This window comes from Macaca thibetana, chromosome 4 (assembly GCF_024542745.1).
Source record: "Macaca thibetana thibetana isolate TM-01 chromosome 4, ASM2454274v1, whole genome shotgun sequence".
Classification (NCBI taxonomy): Eukaryota; Metazoa; Chordata; class Mammalia; order Primates; family Cercopithecidae; genus Macaca; species Macaca thibetana.
The window spans coordinates 18,832,931-18,840,108 of record NC_065581.1 but is presented as its reverse complement, the minus strand read 5'-3'; positions in this window follow the sequence as shown (position 1 = coordinate 18,840,108).

The following is a 7,178-nucleotide window of genomic DNA, read 5'->3' as shown; positions in this document are numbered from 1 at the left end:
TAATATATATACCAACTTACATACCTACCATTTTTGGGTTGAGAACATTTAAAATTACACACTTAGCAATTTTGAAATATGTGATACATTATTATTTACTATAGTCACCATGCTGTGCAATAGATCTCTAAAGCTTACTCCTCCTGTCTAACTGAAACTTTTTTCCCTTTGACCAATATCTTCCCATTTCCCATTCTACCCTCGCTTCCACCTTCCAAAGGTTAGTTATTATGAACAGCACTGCACTATTTTTACTTTTTTGAAGAGCCTTTATACTGTTTTCCAAAATGGCTGTATCAATTAAGAATTTTACCAACAGTGTAGGAGAATTCCCTTTTCTCCACTCTTGCTAACACTTGTTTCTCTTATCTTTTTGATACTAGCCATCCTAATATGTGTTAGGACATATGAAAATATTTATTGTCTCATTCTTAAACAAATATGAGCAATGAAAGAATACCAACTTGTTTAAAAATGACTAAATAATGATATACCTAGAAAAACGAACAGAAAAAGATTCCAAAGGAAACAAAACAATGTTCAAAGAATAGAAATTGATTTATATGTTAAATATTTCATTGGAATCCTCAGAGATGTTTGAAAAGATATTTTATACATAAAACCAGGACTAAGTGCTACGGAAAACAAACAAACAAAAAAGCATGCCCAGAGAATAAGAAAAACATCTTAGAAATTTATAATAACAAGGTTAATTTTTAAATTTTAGTATTTAGGCAAGAGAATAAAGACGCATTTTTACATAAAAAGCTTTGTGCATAATCATCTAAAATTGGAAAATACCTAAATGTCCTTCAACATGTGAATTCATTCTAAATTACATCTAAACTGTGGTATGTCCATAAAATGGCATGCTACTGAACAATAAAAGGTAACAAATTATTGATAATAAACAAAATGGGTAAGATTTAAATGCATTAGGCTAAGTAAAAGTAACCAGATTTAAATGTCTTTATACTCTTTGATTCTATTTCTCGACATTCTCAAAAGGGCAAAACAATAGGAACTGAAAACAGATCTGTAGACCTAAGGGTAGGAGGAGGATTAGACTACAAAGGAAAAAGGGAATTTTTTTTTCTAATCTATATCTTCATTATAATGATGTTTACATTACTGTGTATGCTTGTCAAAGCTCATTGAACTGTATACTAAAAAGAGTAAATTTTACTACATGGAAAAGCATGACTTAATCAATCTGACTTTAAAAAATTTCAGCAGAATAACCAAAAGATGAAGTTAAAAGCCTTCCCTAGAAATCAAATAAAAATGACAAAAAGATGAAAATTAGACATTCCAAAGGATAGATATGATTTAGATTGTCAATTACAATTCAAAATAAAATATCAGAGCTCTAAGTCTTGAATCTTCAGATTGAAAGAAAAAGAAAAGATACATTTAAACATGCCATTATGAGCTTGAACATGCAGAGAACTGGAAAGAACATTGCTCCCATGGTTATAACATAAAAATAGCTGTACAAACTCCTCAAAATCAATAACTTTTATTGAACCCATTAAATAACTGAGTTTAGAGAAAGCAACAAACTTGTAATCTGAGGAGAGACAGAAATCTGCAGGGAAAAATAGAACCCAAGTATTTGCTAACCTCAGGGAGACACTGCTGGATATCATATACAGTAGGTCCCTTTTATCCATGCTTTCACTTTCCATGGTTTCAGTTACCCACGGTCAATCAAAAATATTATATGAAACATTCTAAAGACAAACAATTCATAAGTTTTAAATTGTGTGCTGTTGTAAGAAGTGGGATGAAATCTCATGCCATCCTGCCCCATCCCACTTGGAATGTAAATCATCTGTTTGCCCAGTGTATCCACACTGTCACTTAGTAGCTATCTAGGTTATCAGACCAACTGTCATGATATCACAGTGCTTGTGTTTAAGTTACCCTCATTTTACTTAATAATGACCCCAAAGCACAAAAGTTGTGAGGCCAGCATAGTTATAATTGTTTTATTTAATTATTAGTTATTATTAATCTCTTATTTTGACTAACATTTATGTTAAACTTTATCAGAGGTATATACACTTATCATAGGTATATATACAGACATATATATCAACATATAGGTTTATAAGTATATAAAGTTTATACTTATACCTATACCTACAGAGGTGTGTGTGTGTGTATATCGGGATATGTGTGTGTATATCGGGATGTGTGTGTGTGTACACACACAAATGTATACATATAATTGACATATATGTGTATGTATATATAGGTATGTATGTACAAATTTTACAAATTTTATCATAGGTATGTGTACATATGTTCCATATATATGGAAAAAACAGTGTGTGTACACATATATATTATATATACATATATACGTATATATAATACGTATGTGTGTATATGTATATATACTATATATGTGTATATGTATATATACGTATATATAATATATATAATATTGTATATATTTATGGAGTGTAATGTGATGCTTTGGTGTATGTCTACATCATGGAATGGTTACATCAAGCTAGTTAATATATATACCAACTTACATACCTACCATTTTTGGGTTGAGAACATTTAAAATTACACACTTAGCAATTTTGAAATATGTGATACATTATTATTTACTATAGTCACCATGCTGTGCAATAGGTCTCTAAAGCTTATTCCTCCTGTCTAACTGAAACTTTTTTCCCTTTGACCATATATATATATGACATATGTCATAGTACCTAATTATATATATAATTATGTACTATCCATGCTTTCGGCTATCCAGTATAGGTCTCGGACTCCAGCCTAGGCAACAAAGCAAGACTCTGTCTCAAAAACAAAAATGAAAATAAATAAACTAGATAAGTAAGAAATTATGGCCATGAGGGTAAATGAAGTTGAAAAGATAACAGGATCAAAACACTATATAGGTCTCAATGGGTTAGTGGAAATCAGAGTACTATAATACATGGAGCGGATTTTAGCCCTCTGTAGTCAACCTATAGACAAGAGTTACACGACAAAGTTTAGTGTCAAGAATTTCGATTATATAAAAGTAAAGTTAGAGTTGGAGAAATCTTGAATTTGTTAGAAGGATATAAGCTGGAAAGACAACTAGATATAGTTTACAATACAAAATAAGGAGTCAAAAGATGCTGCCTATGGAAGAAGAAATGGAAACTAAAAATGTAATCTAAAATTGTAGTGGTAAGTATAAAAATACTAAATAACTAAGTTGAGAGGAAAGAGGAAGCAAATGGGTGTGCTATAAGAAAGTTAAATCTTTATTTATCACAGCAGTAATAAACAAAATCAAAAATTAATAAATTAAAAATAAAGACATATAAGCAAATGTAGGGAAAAATAATCCAGGAGGATATTGGACAAAATGTCTGAGAGTGTAACTAAAACCAGCATTTGTTCTGGAAGAGGAGAACTAATGGAGAGGGTAGGTAAAAGAAGAATGATATTGTTTTTGATGAAAATATCTTCTGTACTATTTGAATTTTAGTCATGTGAAGGCTTTTTATCAAAGCCCTTACTTTGATGAAAAAAAATTTTAAATTAACAGCCAATGCTAACACTAATCACAAGAAAGCAGAAGTAGTTATATTAATTTCAGACAGAACAGACATCAGAGCACGGAAACTTATCAGGGATAAAGAGAAGCATTACATGATGATAAATGAGTCAATTCTCTAAAAAGATATGGCAATCCTTAATGTGCATGTGCCTAACAACAGAGCATTAAAATACATGAGGCAAAAACTGATAGAATTGCAAGGAGAAATTATGAATTCACTATTATAGTTGGATATTTCCACAATCCTCTATTAGAAATAGACAGATGTGGTAGGCAGAATATCAGTAACTCAACAACATCATCAATAACTGGGTATAATTAAAATCTATGAACTACCACATGCACTGACAGTAGAAAACACATTCTTCCCAAGATCACGTGAAACATTCACCATGATAGACTATGCTCTGGGCCATAAAACACACCTTAACAAATTTTAAAAATAGAAATTATACATTGTCTGCTCTCAAACCACAGTGGAATTAAACTAGAAATACATAACAGAAAGCTGGAAAATCCCAAAATATTTCGACACACAGTTCTAAACAACCCCTGAGCCAATGAAGAAATTCTCAATAAAAGTAAAAAATATTTTGAACCAAGAAAAATGAGAATGCCACTTATTAAAATTTGTGGGGTATAGTAAAAACAATGTTTAGAGGGAAATTTGTAATACTGAATGAATATAATAGGAAAGAAGAAAGATCTAAAGTCAATCATCTAAGCTTTTATCTTAGGAAATTACAAAAAGAAGAGCAAATTAAATTTAAAATCAGCAGAGGAAAATATAGCATAAAATTAGAGCAGAAATCAATGAAATTGAAAATAGGAAATCAATAGGGAAAATTAATGAAACCAAAATCTAATTTTTTTTAAAGATCAATAAAATTGATACACCTTTAGCTGGGCTAAGTAGAAAAAAAGCACAAGGAGGCAAATTATTAATATCAGAAATGAAAGATGGGACATCACTACAGATCTCATGGACACTAAAAGTATAATAAATAAATACAATGAACAATTCTACGCCCACAAATTGAAAACGCTCAATGAAATGGACCAATTCTTTAAAAAATACAATCTTCCAAAACTCTCACAAGAAGAAATAGATAATCTAAGTAGGTCTAAGTTTATTAAAGATAATAAATCAATAACCAATTACCTTCAAAACAGAAAGCACCAGGCCCAGATGGATTCACTGATAAAGTATATCAATATTTAAAAAAGAGATAATGTAAGTCATTTGCAATTACTTTTAGAAGAAGGAAGCAGAGAAAATACTTCCTAATACATTCTTTGAGGCCAGCATTACCTAATATCAAAACCAGACAAAGACATTACAAGAAAACTACAGAAAAATATCTCTCATGAACATGGATACAAAAATCCTCAACAAAATTTAGTACATCAAATTCCACAATATATAAAAAGAATTATACAATACAACTAAGTTGGATTTATTCCAGGTATCCAAGGCTGGCTCCGCATTCAAAAATTAATATACTCCATCTCATCAACAGGCTAAATAATAATAATCACATGATCCTATCAATAGATGAAGAGAAAGCATTTGATAAAATTAAACATCCATTTATAATAAAAACTCTCAGCAGACTTGGGATAGACCTTTCCTGAACTCAACAAAGAATACCTACAAAAATCCTACAGCTAACATTACACTTAATCATGAGAAACTTGAAATTTTCACACAAGATCAAGAACAAGGCAAAGATGTCCCCCTTCACCATTCCTTTTTAACATCACATTGAGAGTCCTAACTAATGAAATAAGAGAAAAGAGAAAATGGAAAAGAAGAAAAGATTATAGTGACTAGTAAGAGAAAAATATAACTATCTTTGTTCTTAGATGACATGATTCCTTATGTAGAAGATGTTTAAAAAGACAAAAAAAAAAAAAAAAAAAAAAAAAAACCTTGCTGGAACTAATACATGATTACAGCAAGGTTGCAGGTTACAAGGTTAATATACAAAAGTATAGGCCAGCAATAAAACAAATGGAGTGTAAAATTAAAAACATAATACCATGTACATTAGCACCCCCAAAAGTGAAATATTTAGGTATAAATGTAACAAAATATATATAAGATCTATATGAGGAAAAGTATAAAACTGTGGAACCAAATCAAAGAATAAATAAATAGAGATATATCATGTTTGTGAATAGAAAGACTCAATTTTATCAAGATGTTAATTCTTTCTCATTTTATCTATAGTCTTAACAGTTCCAATAAAAATACTAGTATGTTGTTTGGTGGCTGTCAGCGAAATGATTCTAAAGCTAAAGACCCAGAATAGCCAACTCATGTTGAAGGAGAACAACAAAGTCAGAAGACTGATACAACTCAAATTCTAAGACTTATTATAAAGCTACATAAATCGAGACAGTGTGGTATTGGTGAAACAATAGACAAATAGATCAATGGAACAGAGCAGAAAGCCCAGAAATAGACCCACATAAACATGGTCAAGTGACTCTTGACAAAGGCAATAAAGCAAAGATCATCTTTTCTGCAAATGGTGCTGGAACAACTGAACATCGCCATGCAAAAAAAAAAAAAAGAAGAAGAAGAAGAAGAATCTAGACATCTAGACACAGACACACACTATTCAAAAAACATAACTGAAAATATTTCACAGACCTAAATATTAAACAAAAAAGTATAAAACTCCTAGAAGATGACACAGGAGAAAACCTAGATGACCTTGCATATGATAATGATGTTTTAGATACAACATCAAAGGCATGACTTATGAAAGGAAGGATTGATAAGCTGGATTTTATTAAAATTAAAATTTTCTGCTCTGTGAAAGACACTGTCAAGAGAATGAAAGAATAAGTTACAGACTTGGAGAAAATATTTGCAAAAGACATTTGGTAAAGGACTATTATCCAAAATATGTAAAGAACTGCTAAAACTCAACAACAACAAAACAAGCAACCTGACCAGAAATGAGCCAATGGTCTCAACAGACAACTCATCAAAGAAAATATACAGGTGGCAAATAAGCACATGAAAATATGCTCCATATTATACGTCATCAGAGAAATGCAAATTAAAACAATGAGACACCACTACATACCTATTAGAATGATCAAAATCCAGGACAATTAACAGCACCAAATTTGGAGCAGCAGGAACTCTCATTCATTGCTGGTGGAAATGCAAAATGGTATAGCCACTTTGGAAGACAGTTTGTCAGTTTCTTACAAATTAAACACACTTTTACCATATAGTGCAGCAAGCTAGCTCCTTGTAATTTATTCAAATGAATTGATAACTTATGTCTACAAAAAAAACCCACATGCAGAAAGTCATAGAGATTTTATTTGTTAATTGGAAACTAAGATGCCTATCATTAGGTGAATGGATAAACTACAGTACACCCAAATGATGGAATATTAGTTACTGTTAAGAAGAAATGAGCTATTAAGCCATAAAAAGACACAGAAGGATCTTAAATCAATATTACTGAGTGAAAGAAGCCAGTCTGTAAAGACTATATATTCTGCTTCTAACTGTATGATATTTTACACTATAGAGATAGTAAAAAGCTTAGTGATTGACAGGAGAGGGGGGGGAAAG